The following is a 19,956-nucleotide window of genomic DNA, read 5'->3' as shown; positions in this document are numbered from 1 at the left end:
AAAGAATGCCATTCACTTAAATTTCAGTCCAAGTTTGTGCGATTCATAAGCAAAATCGAGTGTCCGGAATTCGAATCAAATGTGTCCGGATTTCGAATCAGCTTTCAGCAGTGTCCGGGATTCGAAGCACAACAAGTCATTTTAATTTAGAAATTCTGATGAAAAATGGATAAAAAACACATACTTTGCATGCATTCTCTTAAAAGAGACTGTTTGTACTACATCCTGATGATGTTTCTACATTTCCAACTTATTACATGATTTTTTGCCAGCTATAACAAAAATGATATGCTTCTGAGTGTCTAGATTTCGAATCATGATGTTATTAGAAAATTATTTGACTCGGTCAAAAGCTTTTCAATCATGATTTTTTTGAATACTCTGTATGCTAAAACTCTAAGAGCTCTTCTTAACGGCACTCAGCTTGTTCTAGTTGGCATTTACGTTAAAAGTAATGTTATGCTTGTTGCCAGTTTAAAACGTCTTGGTTTAAGCATGAATAATGTGTAGAAAACATTGGTTCATTCGAAAAACCGACTTCAGGTATATTTTCATATGACTGTTCTCATAAGCTCTCAAGAAGAACTTCTTAAAAGTGCACTTAACGTTTCTTAGCGTAATTAGTGTACTCTAAACACTGGCACAACATGCCGGGAATCATCTACGCAAAATGCCAAACAAGTTCTTCTAAAAGAGGAGTTAGAGCGGATGCACGGGCTAAAACTAACAGAGAGCTTTTGGAACCAATTGCAACCCATCAAAAGTGTACCGTTAACTGGAGTGAATTGGAACTATAATCTGACAGGGACAGCAGTTAAATGCTTCAAACTTGAAAATCGTTGTTCTAATTTTGTTATATTTTTCTAATCGAAATCAATAGAAAAAATATTGAAATATTGTGCGAAAATATACCTATAACAATTGGCCAGGTTAGCCCCAAGTGTTCCAAATTCCCCTGATGATTTGTATCAAGTAGATAAAGTATTGTTTTGTAGTCTCACAGTCTAACATGTTTCAAATATTAGTAATTGTTAAAAACAATTTGAGTTTTCATAGCGCTCCTCCGTCACGAGATATCGAAAAATGAAACTTAGATTCATTGGTTTCTGGTTCTTAAAAGAACTAAGTTTTACGAAAATCGAAGACTTATATCCGACTTCGTATGAGTTGATAGATGACCCAAATGACATTGATATTGAAAAGAAAGACTTCTCTACAAATAAAGGAAGATTGAAAATGTATTCAACTTAACATAAATCATAACATAAGTCTTGGTAAAGTAAAAATTAATTAATAAATAAGAAGTCCAATATGTGCTACCAGATGATTTGTAATGAAAAGTCATCGTAAATCTCGAATAAATAAAAAAATATGAAAAAGAAGGTTTTGTGCTTTTGTAACAAGATATCACACAAGACTGCGATACATAATATATAAAGTATTGTTCCTTATCAGAGTGTCTCAGAAATTGTTCACTATCCATCAGTGTCATTTATTAAGCTTGTTCAAAAAAAAAGGTCCATTGAAACACTATGAAAGTTTCCTCTTTTTCTTTAATTTGTCATCGTTCAAAATTCATCTTTCTTATCAATTTTTCATCTGTTAGTTCAAACGTGAATGATTTATGAACCAATTTTGCAACAACAACGAAAACCCGATGCTTCTCCTTCACCCGATGTCAAAGGCAGGAACAAAAAAACCTCACGCCTTCGTTGTCTTGATCTTTGAACATCTCGTACCGTGCCGGTTCGTTTGCATAATGAGTCGTAGGCGGTGGGTGACTTGGGAGGACATCGCACAACAGTGGCAACCACTGCCCAAGACACCGCATCAGCGCGAGCAGCAGCAGCAGCAGTTGGCCAAACGAAACGAAAATAACAAATCCCACGGGGCATAGATTCCAATATTCCGCAACGTGCATGCCTGAGGGAGATGGAAAGTCTCGTCCCGATTCACTCGTTCTCACACATTTTCAAGTCTGGTGGTGCGAGAATCACTAACTGAAAGCCGACGATTTGTGGATTTAGGTTAGGTTGACCGAAATAGAAAATTCGAAAATTAAGCGCAAATGTATTGGTCAAGTCTGTTTGTGTGCATGTAAGAGTTTTGTGTTTGTTGCGTGTTTGTCTCGAATGAGTCAAGTGAAAGAAAGAAAAAAAGATAAAAATTGGAAGGAAAACGAGGGCACAGCAGAGTCGAAATGCGGTTTGTGGAAATGTATTAATTAACACAGGTCCAAATGAAAGGCGAAAACCCATCATGACGAATGCCACAGGAATCTGCGCTGCCCAAACTGCTCTGGAAATGGCCTCCACCTTGTATGTGTGTGTATGTGGGTGGGAGGTGCACGCGTTTGCATGACCAGCACCAGGTGGGCGGTGGGTGGTGGGCAGGTGAGTTTATTTCAACGTTGAGTCGCATCTGGACAGGATGTTTGCAGCCGAAAGCAAAAGGAAAATTCTTTCGTTATTTTCAGTTTATTAGCGTTGGGCTTGGAACACCAATGGAACAAAATTTTAAAAAGATTATTTTTGCATTTTTTACCAAATAAGACATTTTGAAGTTTTTTATGAAATTCAGAAAAAAAAACTCGTAGAACTATAAGAAAAAAAATACGTAGAGATCAGATTTTATTTCTAAGTTTCTAAAGATTATGTTTGTAATTAGGAATAACGTTGTATAACTAAAACTTCTAATAAAATAATATAATAGTAGCATAACGAATAGAAAAATCTTCAATGATTCATTATGAACAATATTGGTACACAGTTATCAGTGAAACATAATTTATATTTTTGACGAAAAATCCTGACAATGATTGAATTCGTCACCTTAAAAAAGTTAATTGTTTTAATATTGTGCCAGTTAAAAATAAAACAGAATGCAATTTTCAATACTGTGTTAAAGCTTTAATATTATTTTGAACATGAGTATTTTTCCATTTTTATTTAATTTAATTAAATCGTCTTATGTCTCAAGCGATAAATATGCCCTTAAAAATACAAAAAGTGTATATAATTAAAACTAAAAATCAAGACTATATTTTCCAAAGAGCTGAATATTAAAAAATGCGTTCTATTCAAATGTTTTAAAACATTCAAATTATTTCTTTCGAGGTGACCAGAAAATTTTACTAATAGTTTATTTTTTGACATTTAGAATCAGAGTATTAGTTCTGAGATATCGGCATTTCAAAAATAAAAATATATAAATAAATAAATTGTTCGCTCTTTAGCATTGCTTTGGCGTTCTTGATTGCGAGATTTCTACTAGGTGTCCGAAGGCTTGATTGTTGAGGCAATTGTAAACCTCTTTTGACACTTAAGCTTTTGGATTGTGAGTCCAACAGCCTACCAGCGACTCCATCGGGGCAGGACCCAGGGAGACGACTCCCACACCTGGACTGAGCTAACGAATTAACCTCTAGGCCAACATTTACTTCCCCGTCCGACGGAAGGCGTGATCAGACAAATCTCGTCTCGAAAAATGCCAACCCAGGCCGACTAGGTGAGAGGCAACCACGTTTACCCCTACACCACGGTCCCATCGGCATTATTAAATAGAGTGCTATTTTTTTCGCTATTTTGAAATTTTATTGTTTCTTTATGCAGTCCAAACTAGATTATCCGAAGTTTCGATTATCCAAAGTTCCATTATCCGAAGGTTTGTATGGGACTTCGAAGATCCGAAGCACGAACAAAAAATAGTTTTTTTTTCATTTTCTTATTTTAATCATCAAATTCGAGTTTTGTGACCATTGGAATCAAGGATGCCAGAAATACAGATTTGTCTGTGTTTCACAGACTTTTGGGCTTGTGCCAGACATTTTTTAATGTGCACAGACTTTTTAAAAACTTCATTAAATTAATATTTTGTATTTTTTTTGTCAAAACTTATTTTGTTAGTCTTCAAATGCTTAAAAACGCAAATTTCTGATGGATTTCAATGACTGTAAATTGATTTATTTAAATTTTAGACGAATGCACAGACATACACAGACTTTTTTACTGACATTTTAAAAAACCAAGTGGCATCCCTGATTGGAATCAAATTGGAATGGTTGATTGTCTTAAAAATGACAAAATTTGCATGCAATGCATTTATGCATTTTTTCTGTATTTCGTAACCGCCATTTTGGCCGCCATCTTGGATTTTAAAATCAGATTTTTTTCTGAGGCCTTCGGATAATCAAGTCTGGTCTGTATTTGACAGGCTGTATCTCAGGAACGAAAAGATAAATCTTCAATATTTCTTTGACGATTTTAAATACAATATCTGAACTTTTTGAAAATACGTTTTTTAGAAATGGACACTATTTTCAAAAATAAGCGTTGTTGCCTTTCACGCTAGGCGTCATACATAAAGTAGGGTAGGGTAGTCATCAATGAGACACTTTTGGTTTTCAACTTTCAACGATTTTTCTAATTTTTTCATCAGCATATTTTAATGAGCTTTTTGTTGCATTTTCATTCTTTTAGTTTGTTCTAACATTGACCAAAATATGAGATCGATCCGACATCTACAGTCAGAGTTATTCAACTGTCTCATTGTAGACGCACTTGGCAGGAACAATGAGACAGCTGGGGAACAATGTGACACTCTACAAAAATCAATACTTTTCTAGTAAAACATCATGTTTTTGTATTGTTCCATTGTAGGTGACTTGCCTTGAACATTTTAGAGCAATTTTGCCAACATGAAACATTAATTAACAAAAGTTATACTAAAAAGTATTGAAATTTTGTAAAATCCATATATTTATACCAAATAACTTTGTATGTTTGGTTAAATGAAGTTAAAACTCTATAAATATGCCAAAAATCACTTTCAGTTCATGTTTTGAAAGATTTCCAAAGATTTTGAAAAGTTTAATGAAGAAAAATCAAAGTGTCTCATTGTTACCCATGGGCTGAAAAGAGTGGGGAACAATGAGACAGCCCTGGATTCTGGGTATATTCTTAATTTTGGTCAAAACTGATGAAAGGACATTGTAGCCCAACTCATTCCCTATGAATAGCCGAAAGAAATCTGAAGAAAAATTAGTTTTCTTGTTAATGGCAGCCTATGAGCGAAAATGTATTTTTTGTCAATAATTTACTTCTACACCCCAGAATCAAACATTTATGAATAACTTGTCAAGGTAGCGTCCATAACCAGAGCCACTATTATGGCAGACGTGTATCCAGTAGACACACCTTTCCCCCAAATATGAGCCTGATTGGTTGAAACTACGACTTGTGAGAGCCATTTTATCATTGTTCCCCGTGTCTCATTGATGACTACTCTACCCTATGTCACGCTAAAATCGGTCAAAATTCCCCTCACCTCAGGCGTACTTTTTAACAATAAAAAAATCTGTAAGATAGTCACAACTTACAAAGTTTCACTTTTATATCACTTTTATATTTATATATAAATGTTTAAAAAACGTACTTTTTTAACGGTGCTCTTATGTCAGGCCTTGCCTATCGCATGATTAAGGGTAACAAGGCCAAGGTTCAATTGAGGAATTTTTTAGTAAAATTTTGGAAACTTTAACTAGAAAAAAAAACTGTGAGATAGTCACAACTTACAAAGTTTCACTTTTATATCAGATAGTTTGCTTTTTTTAAATCGCAGTTCCTCAGGTCAGACATTAAAATGCGTTTTTATAGGAAAATCCAAAAGCGACGTGCGACAAGATCACGTCGTATTGTGAGTTGTTTCATTATTTTTTTTCATTCTTTTCAACAAGGGTATCTCTTTTATTTTTTTCAATAAACATTTTAAACATATTTTTTTGAAAATTGGTTTTCTTTCTGACGTAACCGTTATCATTCTGTAAAGAATATTATTTGAGAAAATGATTAAAAATAACATAATCACTTATTGTTTGCATTTTAAAAAACTAACTTAATCCACCTATGTGATTGGTGCCTTCCTCACTCTTTTCCAACAATGGGTGATATGTGATATGATGGGTTTGGACACAAATTTGTTCCAAAAAACACACATATCACTCAAGGGCTCATAAGTGGCATCATAAGTGGTCATAGCATGATACAGGGTTGCCAGATCATCAATGTTTTGGACTCGTTGGAAAGGTCTTTCGATTACCTAACCAACGATGGGTCAGATGATGGATCCAGACATTGTTTACATACATTTAAGTGAGATCCGGCTACAAAAAAGTACATAAATATCACTTAAGTGGTCAGAACTCGAGACAGGGTTGCCAGATCATCAATGTTTTAGACTCGTTGGAAAGGTCTTTCGATTACCTTACCAACGATGGGTCGGATGATGGATCCGGACATTGTTTACATACATTTAAGTGAGATCCGGCTACAAAAAAAGTACATAAATATCACTTAAGTGATCAGAACTCGAGACAGGGTTGCCAGATCTTCAATGTTGTGGACTCGTTGGAAAGGTCTTTCGATTACCTAACCAACGATGGGTCGGATGATGGATCCGGACATTGTTTACATACATTTAAGTGAGATCCGGCTACAAAAAAGTACATAAATATCACTTAAGTGGTCAGAACTCGAGACAGGGTTGCCAGATCATCAATGTTTTAGACTCGTTGGAAAGGTCTTTCGATTACCTTACCAACGATGGGTCGGATGATGGATCCGGACATTGTTTACATACATTTAAGTGAGATCCGGCTACAAAAAAAGTACATAAATATCACTTAAGTGATCAGAACTCGAGACAGGGTTGCCAGATCTTCAATGTTGTGGACTCGTTGGAAAGGTCTTTCGATTACCTAACCAACGATGGGTCGGATGCTGGATCCGGACATTGTTTACATACATTTAAGTGAGATCCGGCTACAAAAAAGTATATAAATATCACTTAAGCGATTAGAACTCGAGCCAGGGTTGCCAGATCTTCAATGTTTAAGACTCGTTGGAAAGGTCTTTCGATTACCTAACCAACGATGGGTCGGATGATGGATCCAGACATTGTTTACATACATTTAAGTGAGATCCGGCTACAAAAAAGTACATAAATATCACTTAAGTGGTCAGAACTCGAGACAGGGTTGCCAGATCTTCAATGTTTTAGACTCGTTGGAAAGGTCTTTCGATTACCTAACCAACGATGGGCCGGGTGATGGATCCAGACATTGTTTACATACATTTAAGTGAGATCCGGCTTCAAAAAAAGTATATAAATATCACTTAAGCGATCAGAACTCGAGACAGGGTTGCCAAATCTTCAATGTTTAAGACTCGTTGGAAAGGTTTTTTGATTACCTAATCAACGATGGGTCGGATGATGGATACGGACATTATTTACATACATTTAAGTGAGATCCGGCTACAAAAAAAGTACATAAATATCACTTAAGTGGTCAGAACTCGAGACAGGGTTGCCAGATCTCCAATGTTTAAGACTCGTTGGAAAGGTCTTTCGATTACCTAACCAACGATGGGTCGGATGATGGATCCGGACATTGTTTACATACATTTAAGTGAGATCCGGCTTCAAAAAAGTACATAAATATCACTTAAGTGGTCAGAACTCTAGACAGGGTTGCCAGATCTTCAATGTTTTGGACTCGTTGGAAAGGTCTTTCGATTACCTTACCAACGATGGTTCGGTTGCTGGATCCGGACATCGTTTACATACATTTAAGTGAGATCCGGCTTCAAAAAAGTACATAAATATCACTTAAGTGGTCGTAACTCTAGACAGGGTTGCCAGATCTTCAATGTTGTGGACTCGTTGGAAAGGTCTCTCGATTACCTAATCAACGATGGGTCGGATGATGGATCCGGACATTGTTTACATACATTTAAGTGAGATCCGGCTACAAAAAAGTACATAAATATCACTTAAGTGGTCAGAACTCGAGACAGGGTTGCCAGATCATCAATGTTTTAGACTCGTTGGAAAGGTCTTTCGATTACCTAACCAACGATGGGCCGGATGATGGATCCAGACATTGTTTACATACATTTAAGTGAGATCCGGCTTCAAAAAAAAGTATATAAATATCACTTAAGCGATCAGAACTCGAGACAGGGTTGCCAAATCTTCAATGTTTAAGACTCGTTGGAAAGGTTTTTTGATTACCTAATCAACGATGGGTCGGATGATGGATCCAGACATTGTTTACATACATTTAAGTGAGATCCGGCTACAAAAAAGTACATAAATATCACTTAAGTGGTCAGAACTCGAGACAGGGTTGCCAGATCTTCAATGTTTTAGACTCGTTGGAAAGGTCTTTCGATTACCTAACCAACGATGGGCCGGATGATGGATCCAGACATTGTTTACATACATTTAAGTGAGATCCGGCTTCAAAAAAAGTATATAAATATCACTTAAGCGATCAGAACTCGAGACAGGGTTGCCAAATCTTCAATGTTTAAGACTCGTTGGAAAGGTTTTTTGATTACCTAATCAACGATGGGTCGGATGATGGATACGGACATTGTTTACATACATTTAAGTGAGATCCGGCTACAAAAAAAGTACATAAATATCACTTAAGTGGTCAGAACTCGAGACAGGGTTGCCAGATCTCCAATGTTTAAGACTCGTTGGAAAGGTCTTTCGACTACCTAACCAACGATGGGTCGGATGATGGATCCGGACATTGTTTACATACATTTAAGTGAGATCCGGCTTCAAAAAAGTACATAAATATCACTTAAGTGGTCAGAACTCTAGACAGGGTTGCCAGATCTTCAATGTTTTGGACTCGTTGGAAAGGTCTTTCAATTACCTTACCAACGATGGTTCGGTTGCTGGATCCGGACATCGTTTACATACATTTAAGTGAGATCCGGCTTCAAAAAAGTACATAAATATCACTTAAGTGGTCGTAACTCTAGACAGGGTTGCCAGATCTTCAATGTTGTGGACTCGTTGGAAAGTTTTTTTGATTACCTAATCAACGATGGGTCGGATGATGGATACGGACATTATTTACATACATTTAAGTGAGATCCGGCTACAAAAAAAGTACATAAATATCACTTAAGTGGTCAGAACTCGAGACAGGGTTGCCAGATCATCAATGTTTTAGACTCGTTGGAAAGGTCTTTCGATTACCTAACCAACGATGGGCCGGATGATGGATCCAGACATTGTTTACATACATTTAAGTGAGATCCGGCTTCAAAAAAGTACATAAATATCACTTAAGTGGTCAGAACTCGAGACAGGGTTGCCTGATCTTCAATGTTGTGGACTCGTTGGAAAGGTCTTTCAATTACCTAACTAACGATGTATTACATGATGATGTTTGGTTCAGGTTACTGCCATTTATTCATCTTCCGAAAATATGCGAAAACACATTTTTATACATAACTTTTGAACTACTTATCGAAACTTCAAACAATTCAATAGCACCGTATGGGACCCTAAACCAAGTCGAATGCGACTGGTTAGGTCAAAATCGGTTCAGCCAGTGCTGAGAAAACTGAGTGACATTATTGGTCACATACACACACACATACACACACACATACCCACACACATACACACAGACATTTGTTCAGTTTTCGATTCTGAGTCGATATGTATACATCAAGGTGGGTTTTCGAGCTTTAAATAAAAAGTTCAATTTTAGAGCAGGATTATAGCCTTACCTCAGTGAGGAAGGCAAAATGCTTAAACAATATGTAAATCCCACCTAATATTTCTTCGTATATCGAGTAGTATTTCACAACATTGAGCTGTGATTTTCAGGCGCAAAGTCAACGCAAAAATTTACGCTCGGTATTTTCTTGTTTCATATTTTCGTGTGTTTCGTTGTCAGGGAGAGGAGCCACATCGCACTTGACGTGGTTTATTTTCGATTACCGACCCTGTAAATTTGTCATTGCCAGCCCAGCCCGATGAACCCAAATCTTGAAGAAGCAGAAGCATACTGCCGAGTGTGATGCCATAGACCTCATTCCTTCAAGCTTGAACTGCAAGCAAAAGTGGTTGCATCGTTGGTCGGATGAAATTCTAAACTCATTACACCCATTTGTACCATCGAGACTTGAGAGAGGACGGTTTCGCGTGAGGTCTCGGAAGCAGCCTCTAATTTCTAAAACGGCAAACGGTTACCACTCGTTATGAATGAAAGTATTCTGATGAGAGACGAGTGGCCGAGCCAAACTCTGCGATCATCTGTGCTGGTTGAACGCAAGCGGAAACTACTGCGCAGGTTAAAACGAGAAGTGACCAGCTATGAATAGCACTTCTAGCTGATATCGACTTGCCCGAAATAGCTGGCGCGCCTCAACGAAAACAAATAGTTTCGCGCTTGTATTGCAAATCACTTCCAATGACGTCCACCGTATTTAGTAGGAGATGTGATCCGATTAATTTTGAAGCCGCTTTACCAATCCACCAGGTGGTTCTACAGATGATGATCGGTTTACGGTCTGACCTCGTGCAAGATGCACCTCTGGCTGGAAGTCATGAATGGCCATGAAAGTGAAGCAATGAGTGATGGCTCAAACTTGCCTCGGGAGGATACATAAATCATCCGGATTGGTCGGCGGCGATGGTGGCTAGGAAGTTAATATCGCTTTTTTGGCACTTGCCAGCGCGCTAACTGGGAGCGGCGAAAGATCACAGCTGTGCCAACACCGTTCCTACAGATGGTTGCTGATTCATGAAACCGCGCGGGAAAGGAAGTTTTAATTTATTGGGCATGTATAAGAGTGAGTTTGGAAACTGGAAGATTCTTATAAAGGTTATCTCAGATATGTTCTTGGAAAAAGTTGTTTTTTTTTTACACTTTTTCAACATCAGTCAGCAGGACTTTTCGATGGCCTTGCCTATCGCATGATTAAGGGTAACAAGGCCAAGGTTTAATTGAGGATTTTTTTAGTAAAATTTTGGAAACTTTAACAGTAAAAAACTGTGAGAACAACTTACAAAGTTTCACTTTAATATCAGATAGTTAATGACCTACAACAAACCATCTACATTAACAACCCCAGGTCTTTTGTGGTCTCTATTTCAAGTTTTGCTCGAACCTAGGGAAGGGATAAGAGGAAATTATATCGACGCCGCCCTGCTATCATGTCGTACGTTGCTTTTTGACGTTCAGAGAAAAACGCGATTTAATGTTTGACCTTGAATAAACAAAAACGATAGCACGCAATGTAAACAATAACAAACACGTTTTATCTGGTTGACCATTCTGTGCATTGCCCCGAAGTTTGGTTGAATTTGGTTGCCGGAGTCCCGAGTTATAATTGAAAATGTTTAAGCTAGCCGAGCTTGTATTTGTGTCAAACGCGTTCTGACCTGGAATCCCTTTGGCCAATTGTCGCACTTACATCAATGTTCAGGCTGTGTCAAGATAGCATGACAAGATTGAAACTTCTTTCATATGAAAAGTGACAAAAATGCACAGAGCTTTTTTGATTTTTATTGAATATCTCAGGATTGAAATCGAATTTTGGGGATCTGTGAAGGTCAAAAGTTGAGGCATTGTGAGCTCGCAAAAAAGCGTTCTTAACTCAAGTTGGCCCAAAATGCACGTGCGACAAGATAGCACGACGGCGACGATCTGTTTCACATCTTAGGAACTCGCTCATAACTCTATGTGACGTATGTTGTTTTTCAGCATGTTCCACAGCTAAGTGGGACAAGACGGACAAACTGTTGTGGTTAGAGAAACTTGCGGTTTGCGATTTTTATCAATTTTAAAAAAAATCTCTGCTGTCAAATGGCCATATTTTGGAGAAAAAAATTTAACAACAAAACTCGACCACTAGTTTAATTATGATTATTATCAAACATCATCATCGTGTTCTTCAAATGATTTCAAATAAAAATCATTTTTTTATTTCTATTTCATCAATTTGATATCTCTTGAGATAACGACTTTTCAAACCTGCAGTGGCTGACATTTTCCAGCACGCGATGCATTTTGAATGAAAAATTTTACCAAAAAGTCGGACTCTAACTTAACCCTCTTACGCTATTTTTTTTCGAAAATTGTTATTGCATCCGTGTTAAAAAAGTTATTTTGAGTTACTTTAGTTCAACAAATATCTTTTCTTCTCTACATAAATTCTTGTTTCAGCATTTTTATTCGCATTTATCTTGTTTAGTTTATGTTTGATTCTGACAGCATTTGGCTTATTCTTCCACCTCCTGTCATAACCTTTTTGCTTTTGACGTTTTTTCATACTTCATGTTTTTTTAATTATAAATATATAGGAATACCCAAGTAACCTCGAGGCACTAAATAGCGGCATTAAATCAGCATTATATTGGCATTTAATACCAGCAAATAATGCTTCAAAACATTTAATCAGCACTTTTCCCTTGAGAAATATTTCAAGTGGCGCACAGTGATGCTGATTTAATACTTTACCGAAAGTTCGAACAAAAATAAACTGCTTTATCGACGTCAAGGCTGGGGAAAAAAAAGAACAGCTGCTCCACATACTTGGTGGTGGGCCACCTTTGTTTTTTTTCTCCTGTTGCGTTTCATTTATGAGTGTGACACTTTGATGTTATTCTTGCATTTTTCTCGTCGATCTCCAGGATGCGCGCCAGCCAACTGATGTATTCTGAAATGAGTGTTTGTTTTGAAACTTTTAATCGATGTGGTTGATGCATCGAACATTAATGAAGACTTTCTTTCTGCTGTTTAGAGATTCTGGTTCATGGTTCTGGTTCAAAAACCCGTTGTCATTTCGTTGGACGGAAATTATTTACGAGTCACTCAGCAAATTGTGGCCAGCCAGTAGAGCAGTGCAATCAATTGGGTACTAAAGCCCTATGTAATTTTTTATGTACAACGGTAAAAAACACGATTAAAAACCATTTCTAATCACTTTTTTTCATTTTAACGCAAAAATTTTTTTTTGTCAAGACAACATTTTTTCGATGGATTAACTATGGTCCCCTTGGAAAGAGCTGTCAAGTAGGAGCTTTTCTGTCAAGAAGGACCACGGGGTTAATTTTTCAAAATTGATTCAAAAATCAATTTTTAACTCTTTGTGGTCGTGCAATGGGTCATTGTACTCAGAAAAATAAGCTTTATCGCTGTAAACAATAATATCAGCAATCTAAGCTTCATTTTAGGACCTAATTACGGAAAGCTTGAGGTTATTAGGGACAAGTAATAGTAATTTTATTTGGCAACGATATCCTGTTAGTTAGACTTTTTATCAGGGCAAGTACTGGCTAACGGCTAACGGGAACTGTTTTTCCGAGGAGTGCTTGGTCCACGGTTGGCAAAATTTCACAAAGTGTATCAGACTTCAGGAAAGCAGCTTTTTGCTTGCGAGAAAAGTTATACAATTTACCAGATAACTTTTGATAATGTCCTTTGCGCTTTGGGAACATGTTTTAAAAAATTTGACTCAATTAAAGGCTGCAGTTTTCTACAAAAAAAAAAAAAAAAAAAAAAACACTTCAATCAGCGGGAATTGAACCTAGTTCACGCAAAAATAAAACTAATGCACACTGGGGGAGTTGCGCCTTAGCCCGCACGCTTACTGGAACGGTATGACGGGAGAAGGATAAAAGTCAATAAGAGCGTGCCAGGCTGAAATGTTTCCCGTATCGATTGGTTACTTTGTTGATAAACATCAAATGCTTTGAAGCACATTTTCAAGGTCGTAAATGGTGATTTCCCTTTCGAGCCTGAATTTTCAAAAAAATATTTTTTAATCTAATGATGGGAAAATGATTCTTAAGACCATACGAAAATTATAGGCTAGTTTTGAAAATTTTCATTTTTGGGTCATATATGACCCATCAGGCTTGAAAGGGTTAATGCCAGTTGTAATACTGCAAAGTCTTGGTACTTTGAGGCATTCGCAAAGCTTATTTACTACTTCAAAACATTCGAGTGCTGATTTAGTATTGAATTAATACTTCAATTAAGTGCTTGTGGTTACTTGGGTATACACACACAAAAATATTTCCAAATGATACATCATTTATGATGTAACACTTTTGCACCTCATTAAAAATTCAAATTTAAATGCAATTTGATGTAAATTTTCAACAAATTATACGTAAAAACATGATTTTACGTGTGACTCAACCGTTTACATGGAATCTCAAGTTTACACTGAGTTTACATGTGATTCATTTTTCCGTGTCGAGTAAATTCACATATTTTTTTTTCTGTGTAATTACATGTAAAAAACTTAGATATTTTGTAATAAAACGGCCCTAATTTTTGTGTGTTTCTAATAGCTTAAGGAAATTACTGTAATTACCATCATCTGGGGCAAATCGGGACACATGTGATGAACTGGGACAGCAGTTTAAGCCTTGTTACTGCACAATATTTGTATAGTTTAACTAGTTTGGGATAGAATAGACACAAAACAACCAAAATAGTGCATATTTCAAGCTTTTAAGTGCTCTAAAAATTATTGTCCCTATTCATACTGTAGTTCCGATTCGCTCCAGTTGACGGTAAATGTAAAAATATAAAAATAATAGTAATGAAATTACGAGCCAGAACTTGTTTCAATGAAAAAAGCCATTGAAAATGCATTATAAATAGGCTTAGTGATTTTTCACGCTCGAAAATTGCAAATTTCACGGGGACCTCAATTTAAAACGCCAAATTTCACGCAAATTTCGCGGAACTTGAAAAATATTTCAATAACTCTGAAAATCCGATGTTTTAATCACAGAAACTACTTTTTATGCTTCATTATATATTATTCTTCAATAAACTATAAAAATCTTCACTAAATTTGAATGCGACACAAAAAAAATTTCTAATTTTCAAAAAAAAAATCCTTCTGGTTTATGGATGGGCTCTATATATATTTTGAAAAAAAGGAAGCTACGCGTATTCTCATTTACTGAACTGCTCTTTTAATATTCGACTAATAAAGCTAAAATATTTTCGCAAATTTGCTTCTGTTATATCATTTTGAATTTTATTGAATTTCATATCAAAGCAAGATTCAACAACCTTGTCCTTGAATTTTTTGCGACATTTACCCATTAAACACATTTTTAATGGTTTTAGCACACTTCTCAAAAACTTAATTTAACCTCAATTTGCAAATATAATATAATTTTAACCAAATCGAAATTTTTATTCTAAATGAGGAAAGAAAACAAAAAAGTAGTATTTTTTAACTTTCACGGGAATCATCCACTATAATAAACAAATATCATTAAAATGAAATCGTCAAAAATCACTAACCCTATACTATTAATTAATCCAGAGCATTCACTCGCCTAATTCTAAAGTAGTTCATAAGATTATTTTTATTCCTTTTTGAGTTTGACAAATTATTTTGAGAAAAATCGTTACATTTTCACACAAACATAAAAATTCACGGGATTTCACGGAAAAAGCCAAATTTCGCGGATTTCACGCTGTCCGCGAAATCGTGAAATTTCACTAACCCTAAATATAAAGCAGTACAGTCGGTTTGCAATGATTAGTTTAAAATAAAAATCTTTTTTTTTATCAAAATATTTTGCTCGTGGATTTTTTTGCAGTACTGTACAGCAAACATTCTCAAAACTCAAAACATTGTTAAAACATGTAAAAAATAATTATAAATGCAGTGGAATGCATTTGAAATTGTTTCCAACAACACATACAATTTTATTAAAATTTTGAGTTTTTTATAGGTGGGGGATAATTTGTTTTAATAAAAAAGGCATGGAAAAGGCACTATGAAGCACTCCTGTTGGTTTGCAATCATTAGTTTAAAAACATTTTTTAATCCAAATATTACATTTGTGGGAACAAATCTTTTCACGGTACTGTACTGCGAAAATTCTGTAAAACTTATAGCATTTTTGAATAAACTCCAACATGGTTAAAATGATTATAAAGGCAGGGGAATGCATTTGAAATTGTTTTCAGCAATACATACAATTTTATTAAAATTTTGAGTTTTTTTTAAGGGGGGGGGGGGAGTCAGTGCAAAAACATTGAAAAATATTTGCAGTACCTTAACGTAAAATTTCAATAAATTTTACTAAGACTTCTCAACATAATCAGTCAAAATAGGTGCCCTCATTCCGTTGCACATTTTCCCGGAGGACACGGTACTGGCGGTGTGTTTTGTGACGTGTGTTTTCCACCAGAAAGTCTTCACTCTCGGTTTTCTCGAATGCCAGTGGGATCTGCCCGGGACGCGCTTCAGTGTGTGCGCGCGGTGTCCAAAAAAGTTAAATTAAGAACTGTTCTTGCCGGCGTCCGGCTCAACCAAATCACACAATTTGGTTTGTGAATGGTTTAGCAAAACTCTTAACGATGACATCTGGCTGACAGATTCGAGGATATACTTTTTTTTGTTGTTGCTGCTATTTTGCTCATTCGTTGTGCGTTTTGAAGCGAATGATTTTCTTTATAGAAGAATAAAATCTACCGTGATAGTGTAGAAAGGCTCAAAACGGTTAATTTTAATCATAGTCGGAGATTGTAATTGCTCTGTTTTAGTGGCCTTTTATTGTGTATCCCTTCGTAACCCAATACAAGATGATGTGAAGCCGGGTGTCAGAGCTTGCCAACTCTGGTCTAAGGACAATTAAGCGTGGTCAGTCTGCCCCCGAAGATTTCAAGATTCCTGGCAGATGTTTTGCCAATTTCCTGTATCAATATTTTCTTCGACAGGAAGATAATACGCTGTATAGACCGCATTCAAATGTTACTTCAGACATCTTTTCGCGATATTCATCGCAAGTCGGTTGGAAAATGCCAAGTGCTGGCTGAGCTATTCTAGTCCTCGAGTTGCCACGGAATGTGGGAAGGAGCAATTTTATGTGTATGTTTTCCTATAAACATCTGACCATTGAATCACGGCAAATCAGGGAATGTTGTTGGTTTTTGCTGTTTTTCCTGGTGAAACGAAAAGGGGAAAAAACTCCCACCTCTGGAAGAGCGCGGGTGTGTTGTTAATATTACGATTAGCGGGAAAATTATTGCCAAAACTGGTTTCGCACGAGCTGTGTATGTTAACGTAGATTTACATGTATTTAATTTTATTTAAACTTTGTTCATTTCAAATAAAACATTTAATGTGTGGATATTTTTCCACAAATAATTATTCAAACATTAACACTCAACATTTAAGAAAAAAAACCTGTGATAGTGTGTTATCGAGAAAAAAAAGTTTGAGATCTTGCAAGCAGTGACAAGATATTGATGCTCAATACAATCTGAACAAATGAACAAACCTTTAAAGAAATGACTAAATTAAAAAAAAAACAAACAAAAAAAACAACAAGTTTTCGTGAAACAAAATTCTTCATAGATTCATTTTTCTCTTAAAAACTATTCGAAGGAAACTGCAAATGAGTTATCAGGCACGGAACCTAGCGTAGCAAAATCCGCTCCCAGGATTGCGATGAGTGACGCCTGGCGGCACACCCGGGATTGAGTTGGTTCTTTGGCTAACGCCGGGCGCGCGTGATCGCACTAAATCATCTGCCAAAAAATGCAGGCAACAAGTTAACTTTGAGCGCACTGCCGGATTAGCTAATTATGAGTCAGCTGCCCGAGGATGGGAGAATAACATGAGAATACACGACGTAGACCAAATTTTGGCATCACAAAAGTGCGTTTGTGGTCCAATTCAATACCCGCTGGCCGCTGGCGCAACGCATCTTCTGGAACTTAAATTTCTATAAAATATTGTTTAATTTTGGCTGCCGATGCAAACATCTAAACAGCTAATATGTATCCGATTCCTTTTTGAAATTGTAGTGGCGAAGATTTGGTGACAAACGCAAAATGTGTTTTTCACAGAATATATGTTTTTTTCACAGTACCGTCATGAGGGGTGACTTTGGGTTTGGGGGTGAAATTGGGTCATACAAATTTCAGCATTTTTAAATGACCCAAGTTGTATTGTTAATTTGATTTTGGTTAACCGCGGTGGATTTTCTTGAAATAATTCGAAATGTCAAAAATTTACTAAAGCATCTACCACATTGATCACACAAAAAACTTTGGTAGAAAAGTATCCACCGCGATCTACCGCGATCAATTTTTGACAGTTCGACGCCAACGAATCATTTCAAGAAAATTTCTCACCCTCCAGACCCAATGTCACCCCTGATGACGGTAGCAATATCTTCAATTATGGGCAGTAAGAGCATAACAACTCTATTTTTTAGGTTCTAGAAGAAAATTTGTATATTTTTGGTTTTTCTGAAAGAGCCAAACTGCTTCAATACCGCAAAAGTTATGAAAATGCATTTGGGACATTTATGCGAACAGGGGCAGTATAGTTTGTATAAAAAATTGCAAACTTTTAAGCTATAAATCAAATTGTTTGGCCTTAAATCTAATTATTTTGCCGTTTTGAAGTGTTAGTCGTGATTTTAAAAAATATTATTTTTTTCAATTGGTTGAAATTTTTTACACCAATTTAACTTTTTAAAATTAAAAATCGGATCACTAGTTTCCAAGATATCATCGATTGAAAACTAAGGGTATCATTTTTCCTTAGCCCACGCAGCGCTTAGAAAATCGTATTTTTAAACTAGCTTAAAAATGGCAGTAAATCGAAAAAAATCATAACAATACAAAAAAAAAACAAAACGATCAAGACTTTTCATACATATCACATATCATACAGATCAAAAAATGAAAAAAAAAAAATCAATTAAGGTAAAATTTATCAAATTCGAATGCTTCCGTTAAAAAGTTTTTTTAATTGCTATTTTTTCCGTGTACCTATTTTTCCAGATTGTCCTAATAAAAACCAGCAACTTTGCCCAAGACACCAAATTGATTAGAAAATCTTTTCTCAGGATACACACTTTCGAAAATTTGTATGGAGACTTTTATGGAGAAACTAATGATTTACCCATTCGGACCTAAAAATCAATGGATTTTGTTTATTTTAAACCTTACAGGCTTGAATAAGAATAAAATTGATCATGAGAAAATTATTCTTATGATCATATCGTCTGCTGTGTGCTATCTTGTGACATAGACCATTTTGGTCGAAAATGAGTTAATGATGATGTTTTGCTATACTTAAGGGGTTACATACATGTAAATCGACAAAAAAAGTCAGAGGTTTGTGTGAGCATACACTTAATTTTATTTAAAATCTGTTTTCAGGGCATTAAAATATGCATTTTTATCTATTATGTAAACAAATTTGAAGACATTTGGTTGTATCATTGCCGTGATAAAGCTATTTTAAGTTAGCAGTTTCAAAAACGGGTGCCACGATATGTCAACACTGCCTTGACCAAATCGGCTCAAAATTTTGGTGAAGACTCGTTAAACCGGTCCTGTGTGCATGACAAAGGCCGATTTTCAAAAAACTTATTTTAAAAAATGATAAAAATATTTTTGTGTTTTTCATATAAAAAATCGTCAGTTTTTGATTTTTGTATTTTTTTAAAAAGCAAAATTTCAAAATCGGGCTTCGTCTACACACGGGATATGTTTTGAGAGTCTTCACCCTGAATTTCAGCCAATTTGGTTCATCCCATCTCGAGATATCGTGGCACCCGTAAATCAACTTTGTGTTTCGAGAAAAACGCTCAGAAAGTTTGACATTCCGCTTTGCGTACTGCAAAATTTTGAGCCTAAAATCGTCTCTAACTCAGTTTAATCATGTAATATCGTTATGAAACTTTCAGGAGTAAAAAAAAAAAAAAACTTTCAGGAGTGATTGAAAATAATCTTTTTAGTGGATCCAATAAATTTTCTGAATTTTGAAATATCGTGATTTTCTACATGTATGTAGCCCCTTACTGCCCACTATTGAAAAAACGGCTAATATCCACTATTGGCAAAAACGAGATATTAGCACCAGATGGGAGAGGATGTTCCAACGCATCTTCTGGAACTTGAATTTTACTGAAATAGTGTTTAGACTTGACTGCCGATGCGAAAAACCAAACGGGTAATATGCCACCACAGAGTAACCCAGAGTGACCAGTCAGAAGAAATGTCATTTCATTTTTTGGCTCCATAAGGTTTGCTGGTAGCAGGCGTGCGATGTACCTGCGATGTACCACCAAGTTGAA

The 19,956-nt window shown here is 36.0% G+C and overlaps 1 long non-coding RNA gene across 1 annotated transcript in view; it reads left to right on the top strand.

Moving 5' to 3' along the window:
• LOC128093192 (uncharacterized) overlaps positions 1-19,956 on the top strand; it is a 154,865-nt gene that overhangs the window by 2,281 nt on the left and 132,628 nt on the right. The window lies entirely within an intron of this gene.

Source organism: Culex pipiens, chromosome 2 (genome assembly GCF_016801865.2).
Source record: "Culex pipiens pallens isolate TS chromosome 2, TS_CPP_V2, whole genome shotgun sequence".
Taxonomy (NCBI): domain Eukaryota; kingdom Metazoa; phylum Arthropoda; class Insecta; order Diptera; family Culicidae; genus Culex; species Culex pipiens.
The sequence above is the reverse complement of the archived record's forward strand: the minus strand, read 5'-3'. Positions and strand labels throughout refer to the sequence as shown.